The sequence below is a fragment of the Lagopus muta genome, chromosome 5, assembly GCF_023343835.1.
Source record: "Lagopus muta isolate bLagMut1 chromosome 5, bLagMut1 primary, whole genome shotgun sequence".
In the NCBI taxonomy this organism is placed as follows: Eukaryota; Metazoa; Chordata; class Aves; order Galliformes; family Phasianidae; genus Lagopus; species Lagopus muta.
The window spans coordinates 20,545,600-20,556,242 of record NC_064437.1 but is presented as its reverse complement, the minus strand read 5'-3'; the positions used below and the strand labels follow the sequence as shown (position 1 = coordinate 20,556,242).

The 10,643-nt window shown below is 37.2% G+C and overlaps 2 long non-coding RNA genes across 5 annotated transcripts in view; both read right to left on the bottom strand.

Moving 5' to 3' along the window:
* Positions 1 to 275: 275 nt before the first annotated feature.
* Positions 276 to 2,419, bottom strand: LOC125694211 (uncharacterized). The gene is made up of 3 exons (XR_007377460.1): positions 2,313 to 2,419; positions 1,507 to 1,645; positions 276 to 461 (listed from the first exon to the last, which is right to left on the bottom strand). It is a non-coding gene; the product is annotated as an uncharacterized LOC125694211 (long non-coding RNA).
* Positions 2,420 to 8,108: 5,689 nt separating this feature from the next.
* Positions 8,109 to 10,643, bottom strand: part of LOC125694205 (uncharacterized) — a 41,104-nt gene continuing 38,569 nt past the window's right edge. For all 4 annotated transcript variants that reach the window (XR_007377455.1, XR_007377454.1, XR_007377453.1 and 1 more), the window contains one exon: positions 8,109 to 9,444. This is a non-coding gene — a long non-coding RNA (uncharacterized LOC125694205). The remainder of the gene's footprint in view (positions 9,445 to 10,643) is intronic.

Genomic DNA, 10,643 nt, shown 5'->3' with positions numbered 1-10,643 from the left:
AGAGCCTTTCCACAAAGAACTGTACCTTTCCCTAATCTTAAACTCACACTGTTTAATCACTGTGACAGAAACAATTACAGCAGTTAAAAGCCAGTATTGGCAGTTCCGTGGTGGGAAAAATTATCTATACCACATGCAGCTGTACACACAGCAATAAGACAGAAACCCCTGGTTAGTCATAAGAACAGAAAGGGCAACCCTTGTGAAAGATCCCTGCATTTTCTTAAAAATATCATTTTCAGTAAAACTGGTGCAGGCTAAAGGGGAATAAAGAGGCCATGTTACAGTAACTGCTGGTCCCAGAGTCGTGACTCTAACTCAATGACACAGGAAACTTACAGAAGTGTTGCCAGCCCAGGATAGCAACTTCTCAAGTAGGTGAAGCCATCACGCATTCTGCTCTGTGGACACTGAGACATCCACATCCGTTTTCTTCTTTAGCAACCAAATCATTATTCATCCTGAGAGAATATGATTCATTATGTAAGGGACTTTGATTTTAGTTAGATATTTTGCTTAAATCACCTATTTTTCTTCTTAAAAGTTCCAATATTTGGCATTAGAACTTGAAAAATAGCAGGCAACAATAATTATCATTTTTTAAAAGACTTCAAGTAAAATTTAACATCTCTGCATTCCTCTTTAAAACTGCAATGAAATGAGCACTTTTTGTTCCTTCTCATTCTTTAATAAAAATACCTTATGTCTTTTGAGATCTCATCAGTCTATATAAACACACTACAATGTATACAGTACACTACAATGTAGGCTTCATTAAGTATCTGAAATGATGTTTCAGTATTTCCCTGGAACAAACTGTAGCACTGCATTTTGGAAAAACGCACATACACAACTCTTCCTTTTCTATCATTTTACAGTGAAAAAAAATATGAAAAATAAAAAGAGCATTCTTAATTCAGGTTATAGGTTCAAATGCACCAACCTTAACTATCTGCAGCTTTAACAGATAAAATGGACAAAGGACAGTAAGAAAAGCAAAATAGAGTGATTTCCTGTGGGTATGCTTTAGTCACTGCTGGTATCACCAGAAGAAGAGCATAGGCTGCCTTATATATCACCCATCTGACAACACTGCTTCCCCCATCTGTATCAGAGCTGCATGTCACTTAATAGCTTGCTCAATTATGAGAAAGTGTTAATAAGTAACCTGGGCACGTTCACTCTTCACTAAATTATAATCAAGACTTGATTCTAGATTTTCTGATTGTTTTTCTCACATGACACGTCAAACAGAGATTTCATATTTTGTACACCTTTATGGATAATTACACTACTATGCTATTCCTGTTACTATCACATTTAAAGATCTGTTCTTCTTTTCTTTAACCTGTAAATCAAGATACAGTCTCACAAAATATTTTGTTCTTATGAAGTCCTTTTTGCCAATAATTATCAGCCTAATAAGAATTTGGAGATTTCCTTGGCAAGCATGATAGCGTGTCAAAGAAGGTACTGATCAGCAACCCCCAGACACAAATCGCTTACCTGCTGTTAGGGGTCATGTTCGTTCCCTCATGCTTGCACACCTTCATTTGCTATATGCTATGGTAACCACTGCACATCTCACATCATAAGCTTCCACCACACCAAGCTGACTCACAGCAGCTGGACAATTGCATGTACCCTACAAGAAAAAAGTTCAGTAAAGAAACCTGGTCCAGGGAAACAGAGTGAGAGACCCAAGCTGTTAGTCAGGTAAGAGAATATACAACTATGGAAAAATATGTATATGAAGCTTAATTATGGTTAAGAACAGTCTTAATGAAAATGAAAGTTGTAATTTCAGTTAAATGTAACAATGTTTTATTTCTGCTTATTCCCCAAGGTGTTTTCTTTCCCCACTTTTCACTGAGACCAAAAAATACCTATGTTACAATGTTAGGATTTTTACGTGATTAAACTTCAGTTTTACCATCCTTTACTGAGTGTTTCTTGTCACAGTCACTGTCACGGATCATGAGCATCTGAGTCATCAGACCAGGGACATTACTGATGTGCTGCTGTATCTGTCCTATAGATACATATTTATATGTAAATGGTGTATCTTTGAATGAATACCTGTTAGTGAGCGCATCACAAAAGAATAGGACTATTTTTATATTCCTGGCAATAAGTATCTTGCAGTACTTTGAAAAAACACTTCTCTGAAAGTTTTGGTACAGTAACTGCAGCAAACTTTAAAATCAAATCGTACCAAGAATGTAAAGTGAAGGCAGATAATAGGCATTGGTTTCTTTCTTTCTTTCTTTCTTTCTTTCTTTCTTTTTTTTTAACTATTCATCCATACTTACCATGTCCCTCTCTAGAATCCATGGATCATTATTCTTTGTAGCTCTTTTTTCTTCAGTGTAAGACTATGGAATGAAGTCCACATTCTGAAATTACACACAAATATGTTATAAAAAATGGAGTGTTTGAAATCAATTCTAATGTTAAATGCAAAGGACATTCTGGGCTCATTAAGTAAAAATATCTCATTTAATGAGCAGGAAAGCACTGGAGCACACTGAACCCTGACACAAAGCAAATTATTTAAGTGATAAATTATATTTTATGGGGAATGTAAAAGTTAATAATACTCAGGGGTAAGGCAATAAATGCAGAGGTGTAACTAACTTCATTGACTGCTTTACTTACAAACATGCCATATGTACCTGGCTACTTGAAATAGCAATAAAAAGAATTGGCAAACTCACGGAACCAAAGATTCATGTGGAGACCTTTGTAGCATTCTTTTCCAGTAGTCAATCTGCGTTTTATTCTTTTCAAACTCATTATTCTCCTCCCTCTCTCACTTTAGGATATATACCTCCGGTCTTTGCTTTTCACTTTCTGTCAAATATTTGATCTTGCATTCATTAAAACTGAAACCTTCTTATCTACCAGAGAGGCTAATAAAATGAGTGCTCATTTACCTGAAATGATGCCCTAGAAGTGACCTGAAACTTTACTTGAAGAGAACCAATCTATGCTGAAAGAAAACAGTGGATCAACTGTTAATCCTCTGCCTTTCCAGTACATACAAGTTCAGTGGATGAATCTCCTAAAGTTATTGTTCAGTGAGATCAGTGCAGCAGATGAACTCACTGAGGATACACATGCATAAGCCTGTGCAGTAGAATAAGAGTCTCTACTACAAACACAATTATCAGAGCAAAAACTCTTTCACTATGTTTTTAATTGTGCGAAGGTATATATCAAGTAGAAATCAATTCAGGAAGAGTATCAAAATTATTTCCTATTACTATTTCCTCAACCTTAGAAATGAAATTTGTGTTACTGTCTCTATACTCTTTCCAACTTCATTTATATATTTACATTTCCAAGCCAACAGCTAGTGTTTTAATCTCATGGATACATCCAGGAAGTGAGTATGAAGCCAATGCACCGGATTTGTACAGCTTGTATATGTATAGGATGGTTATTTGCACAGTACAAGTAATGATGTTTGCCAAAACTTTCAACAGACTCGTTATACAGAATTAATCAAATTAATCATGAAAAGATTATTTCAACTATTTTGTAGAAATAAGAGTTCATACTCAATCCAAAACAAAGTTGCCTTCACATTAGCCTTCCATTTACTTTTCATCTTTAAACAGCCGCATGATAGCAATCAATGGTCTTGAAAGCAATTGAACAAGCTCAATACATCACTTTGAACGTGTAAAGTCAAACTATATACAAGCAAAAAAGTGCTTCTGACTAGATCCAGTATAAAACAAGCCAGTAGGAAAAAGAATCATTCAAAAAGATAAAAATCTCTAATTCAACCTCTTCGTTAAGATCTAAAAAACAACAAAGATTATACGTGTTTCCTAGAATATTTCTGAGACACACTTCTGCCAGATTATGTAACTAGAAATAAAGAATCACATAATGTTTATGTGGAGCTACTTGTAAATTGGCCGCTCTGTATGATGCATGACAAGAAATAGTGATAAAAGATGCATCCAGAAAAATTATACACTTCCAAATACACATTTGAGCAACTTATTCTCTCCTAAGTACTCAGATAACATTATACAGGTTTTGAATCTGAACTGGGAGATTCAGACTTAGTGCATTTTAAACAAAGCTGAAGGTTTTGAATGCTGGATTCTGCACATGGAATAGAGCAACCCTAGATACGTGTACAGACAGACAGAGGGACAAGAGGTTGGAGAGCAGCCCCGCAGAAAGATGTAGGAGTTCCGGCTGACAGCACATTGGAGCTGAGCCAGCAGTGTACCCTGGTGGCCAAAGCACTAAGCATCCCCTGGGAGCACCAGGCCCAGCACCACTGCCTGGACAGGGGAGGGGCTGTCCCACCATACAGCCTCACCCCAAACAGTGCAGTTTGGGAACCACAGCATGAGAAAGGACATAAAACTATTAGAGAACAGCCAAAGGAAAGCTACAAAGATGGTGAAGGGCCTGGAGGACAAGACCTACAAGTTGCAGCTGAGGCCCCTGGGTTTGGTCAGCACAGAGCAGAGGAGCTGAGGGGAGGCCTGATGGCCTCACAGGGAGCGGAGGGGCAGCGCTGAGCTCTGTGTGAGAGCAGCCTGAGGAAAATGGAGCAGACATGTGTCAGGAGTGTCAGGGAAAGATTCTGCCCCAGAGGGCAGCGAGCATGGAACAGGCTGCCCAGCAGTTCAAGGATCACGTGGACAGTGCTCTCAGGCAGATTTTGGACAGTCCTGTGTGAAGCAAGGAGCTGGGCTCAATGATCTTGTATTCCCATTCCACTCAGGATGTTGTAGGCTTCTAATTAATCCACTAACTCCAGAAAGCAGGAAATTGCAAGAAAAAACTTGAACATTGTAAGAATGCTGAGTTGGAAGCACCAAGAATATAAGCACGTACATACATTAACATATTATATTGAGGAGTTTAGAAGGTTAAACTAGAGATGTCTGGCATCACCCTCCTGTGTTCCACAGTAGCTTATAGTGAGACACGCACATAAGACTTGTACTACAGCTCAAAATGAGGTTGCCATCAAAGGTCAGACTACTAAAACAGGTAAATACATCAATTCTTGTATTCCCATCAACATAAAAATGCTGAAATATATAGAGAGGCCAATATCTAGATCCTTGTGAAACCTTATGGTAAGAGCATTTCATGTTTGAACCATCTTCCTCCTGACTACAAAGCATTTTTATGGTCAATAGTCTTTGTACACGGGAAATACTACTCACTGCTTGTGTGTTGTTTTTTAAACCTGTAGGCTATCAAATATCAGATAAAAAAAGATATTAAAAAATATCATGGGAGAAACCTATCCCTGAACTAGCAAGGTATGCTTGTTATATCCTTAATGAAAAGTTTCTCCAAAGATCCTTTAAGATGGTTTCTCTCAGATACTCATAGAAAAAAATCTGTGACAAAAGGTATCTTACAGCTGCAACTTTTAGATTCCAGGTGAAGCAGATTTCAAACTGCAGAGATTTGAGGAAGTTAAGGTACAGAAAATCACCGCACTAATTGGTCTTCCTGGTGAAAGATTGATCCCTTCTGGTTAAGGTGATGGTGTACTGCCACTAGGGATTGTAGTATAAATGTACATGGAGAAGAAAAAAAGAGAAAAAAATTCCCTCCTTAACGCAGTGGAGAAAACAGCAGTTCATTCATATTTTAATTTTATTTATATATATTTTAAAGAAATACTTCATTCTCTTTAGATAGCTTCAAAAAGATGCAAGGAGTAAAAGACTCCATAAAGACGCCAGGAAGATGAGGGACAGAGGGGCTCAGCATGTTCTCTACTGAACTTCCACCATACTCCATAATGAAAAACATGTCTTTCTAACCAGTAGATGCTGCTATCTCTATTTTCCAAATATTACATTTGTGTTTTCAGTTATACGTAGAATAACTAATGTACTGGTGCCAGTCAGATGGTTTGTATCACCAAACCCCCACAAGCAAATTTGTTTTACACAGCAGTTGAATGAAAAACATCCTGTAGAGAGCACAAGCATGAGGGAATGGGAACAGAAAACAGCACTAGCAACATGATTTAAATTAATTAAGTGAACATTAATACCTCCAAGACACTGCCTTATTGCTTCATATATATTTAGTGTGAAAAGCTGTAATTTACATGTACAATATTTTTTAATACCATCTATTAATCAGATATATACAGCTACTCTGTTTAATTGATACTGTAAACAAAAGGCCTATTTGAAAACATATGCTGCAATAATTAAAATGTTATTATGCTGACTGTGCCTTTCTTTGAGGAAATTGTAACATCTGTATTAACTGTGATAAGCATTGATTACCTGAAATGATATAAATATTTGGGGAGCTAATAACAATCAGGTAGGGTTTCAGAGCATGCTATAGACAGCAAAGATAAATTGCAGGAAACTTAGATCAAAGTTGGTTTGTGAATAAGTTTGTTTTTGTACTTAATGACTCAATATAAAACACACACAGAAAACTCTTCAGAGATTTAAAGCACACGGAAATGCCATAAAGAAACATCCCATCCTGTGCAGCGTTTCTGTAGAATCTCCCTGTGCAGTGTGTTGGATGTCAGCACACAAGAAGGGGAATGAATTCAATCCATCAAGTATTTACCATGCTTTTTTTTTTTTTTTTTTTTTTAAACCAACATTAGACACTTCTAAGAATTACTTGCCTTTTTTTTTTTTTTTCCCCTCTTGTAGAGCTGAAAGAAAGTATGTAATTCTCTGCCTTCCCTTTGAGAAGGTTATTTTAATGCTGCAGACATTGAGACTGGGTCAGCCATATCTTGGTTCTGAGTGAAACATTTATTTTGTCTGAGTTACTTTCACTAAACTACCACAGACTTCAGTAAGGGCTTATATCACCTGCCTCAGTACTTTACTGGTGCCTTTTCCTCTCCCACTCTAACATCCCTCTCTATATAACCCTTCTGTTATAAAGGTTAAAGTAAGATATGTCGTGTCACCTATCTTACCAAAGACTGGATTTCTGGAAAAGATGAAGACTTAAGGTGGAGTCCTGATAAAAGAGGCAAAACGACTTCAACCCCAGTGAAAGTAAAATGGCATTACTGAAAGCAGAATCTGCTCTGTACTCATTAAAGAGAACTTTTATTGCCACCCTGTATCATCCTTTGCGCACAAGACAAAAGCTCATTCCTTTCAGTATGTGAGAGCACAAGAAACTGCTTGGAGAGAGACACAGCCATGTGCTGACGTACAGGAGCAAGGGCTGAGGTCCTGAGACGGATCCTGTCTTCAGGACTCTATGCTGCTGCCACTGAAACCAGTAGCACCAACAGAGGTGCCTGGTATACATTAGCAGGACTCTGGCCCCAGTAATAAAATGGGTGCTTTTTGCTAACAATGACAGGAACAAGTTTTACCCAAATGTCTGAATCCAAACATGAAGCAAGTCATTTCACGTGACTGAAAAGCCCTATTGACGATACAGTCCCACAGGACTCCCCATACTTGTGATCAGGAAAGAAGCAGAGTTTATGTAAACCTTTGCCCATGATTCAGGCTTGAGTAAACAAAGACTTTCTATATTTTCTGCAAGCGTTCCACTGTTAATACACAGCATGCAGCATTTGTTTCTTATTAAGTTGTATTTTCATTTCTTTGCTCTTGTAATTTAGGTCTTTCCAACACTCTAATTCTTTTAAGCATTGCATTAACTTGCCATCTTATAACCTCTGTACAGCTTTCTCTGTGATTGTTGTAACAATTTGTACTATTCCAAAGCACAGGCACTATTTGCATCTCTAGTTATTATCTTGTCCTTGTTTCCTTCAGACTAGCAGTCCCTGATTTTATTTTTTTCTAACCAACAAGAAGGCTAAAAAAACATTATCTGCACAAAGCATGATGTTCTGTAGAGACAACAATAGCTGTTTATTGCTCCTTGCATAAACTACTTTAATTACCTTTAGATTACTGGTGTTATTCAAAAACATTCACTTACAGCTCAGGGGGTCCATGGGCATTTACTGAAATTCTTTGCAATAGGCTACTTTGTCTTAGGTTGCAGCAAAGCGTATTACAGTCTTTGTCTACTCAAAGATAGAGTGACTTATGAAACAGGAATCTGAGATATTCACAGTGTTGATATTTGTGGCATTTATTATTCAAAATAAAATGAACTTACAAGCAATACAACTGAACATTATAACTTAGTGCAGTAGTAGTGCCTTCGTGAACAAACTGCTACGTCTAATTCCATATCTATGGTGAGTTAGTGCATTTTTGCTCAAAATACAGATAAATCCACAGTTTTATACAGTTACATATACACATCATGCTGGCCATGAAAGCCTAGTTTGTTTGACAAGTTAAACAATTCATATTATTTTCTACAGGTCTGCTAGCTATCATTGGGCTACGGCAGCACGGTAGTGCAAATTATATGGGAGAGCAGGACACCTAAGAACACAGAAATAGAAGATAGCCACTTAAAATATACCTCAAATGCTTTTGCAACAACATTAATAGACTTGCATAGGGCACACAACCAACTGAAAAGATCATTATTGATTATATGTTGCTGAGTGCCACAGAGAGTCAGCTGAGTAGGGACCTTACTGGAGATGATGCTAGGAAGGGAAAAAGGGTCTTGTTAAGTGCTATTTGGTCTCTTCAAAAATATCAACTGAGAAGGCAGAAAGCTAAAGTAAAACGTGGAGATCTTTTATTTCCTGATTTCTTGTGTACTACATAAAGAACTATAAAATGAGTTCCTCTAATGCTACTAGTGCAATTAATAAAGATCTGCTTTCCCTTACTACAGCCTCTTCCAAGATAGTTTCTTGGCACACTGTATTTATTACACCATAAACATAAATAGTGCAGGGCTGATTCACTCTACGTTACAATAATGATATTTTAAATATGTAAAGGTTGCAGTATCCCACATAGCTTCCCACTACAAAACAAGACGGTACTCAGTCTTAAGATTCTATGTCCCTTTAATGAATCTTCTCAACAACGCGGGATGTAATTCCATTTAGATGTTACAGTGAGGTGGAAATTCACATTTAGGTAGATATTTGCCTTTCATTGCTATCTCATACAGTCACTGAGTGCACTGAAAGCTTCACAGGTTTTTCAATATGCTGGAACAACTCTTGTGTGTTACTGTTATGTTAATGATTGCCATAATATGAGACTATGCTTTTGTAAGTACCAAAGATGTCTGAATGCATTTGTTTCTAAACAAGAGACAGTCTGTGACAAACACATACTGAATAACAAAAGGAGGCAGAAGGGCTAGGGGACTGGGAATAAAAAAAAAAGGAAGAAAAAGAAACAAAACATAGCAAAGCAGCCTATCTGAACAACCTTGATACAGGACTATTAGCTCTATATAGGGCTTCAGCTATTCATTCTATTTTGCTTTTTTTGGACGATACTACCTCTATTGAAGAAAGGAATTTGGGCAGAAATAATTAGGTTCCGTCTGAAAGAAAAAAAATGAAAGAGTGACTTAACAGGGGTTTTATAAAATCTCATGTGTCTCCTCTGTAAAAGAAAGAATTTGTATACAACTATAAATTTTTTATGTTTCTATCAAACATTGATAATAAAGGTTTTAATATTTATAGTTACCCTTGGCCAAACTCTCAGAGTTGCCTCTCCAGTAGGGTACACTCACAGAGGTACTCATTGCCTTTGGGTACCGCTGATTGGGACAGTGAGCACATCATGGATTTCCCTTTGGAATATAGCACTGATACCCAGCTCTTCTTAATCTTCTTAATATTCAATTTTAGGCATTCCTCTGTAATCAGCTTTATCCTGAATTCTGATGAGTTCTTGTTTTACACTGGGAACTGTGTCTTTTAACAATCAATGTTATTAAAATGACCCTTGATAGTGCATGATTCCACAGTGGGGATTTTCAAAGCTATGTACAAAAATGCAGATCATTACGACTTTAATATGGAAGTTTAAAATCAGAACTTCTATCTGCCTTGTTCAAAGTAATTTTCCTAGCTTTGAACACTTGCAATACACGATAGCTTATTGCAAGATTTTGGTTTTCTCTTCACAGTAGCCCAGAAACTCTGAGCAAAGGAGAAAATACAGTGCTGGAGCATAGCTAGTAGATTTATGGTCACTGATCTGCTTGTTGCCTAAGAGCAGATGAATTAAGGGGCTTTGTGATGCAAGGTGCACTGTAGAGGGTACGTGTTTTAATGCATTATTATAACTTCATGGGAGTTATTTAATGATCTTTTTGACTAGCTTTATTGTTCCCTGTCCATAAGAACCATCGCATTGCTGGCATAGATAAAATATATTAGGAAATGAGTTTCATATCAGTTGCCCTTCTAGTGAACCTGTGAATCTCTCAAGTTTGTTTCCATTGTACAGCAAATATGACCAATACAATTACGAGGAGATTATACATTTTGTTGCAAGTATATGAACTGGGCATGAGTTTGTAGTGGAACTGAGCTGGGACTGAGGGGAGGTACCTGCCTGGAGTGCCAATGTTCCACTGAATAAAATACAACATACAGATCTACCACTAGGCTTGCTTCTTATCGAGGAAGAGAGAAGATGCTGTGTTAAGGGGGCGTTTAAGCTGAAATGAAGATACAAACTGCATTGTGAAATAGAACAAATAAAAAAAATAAAGTAGTGCGTGAAGAA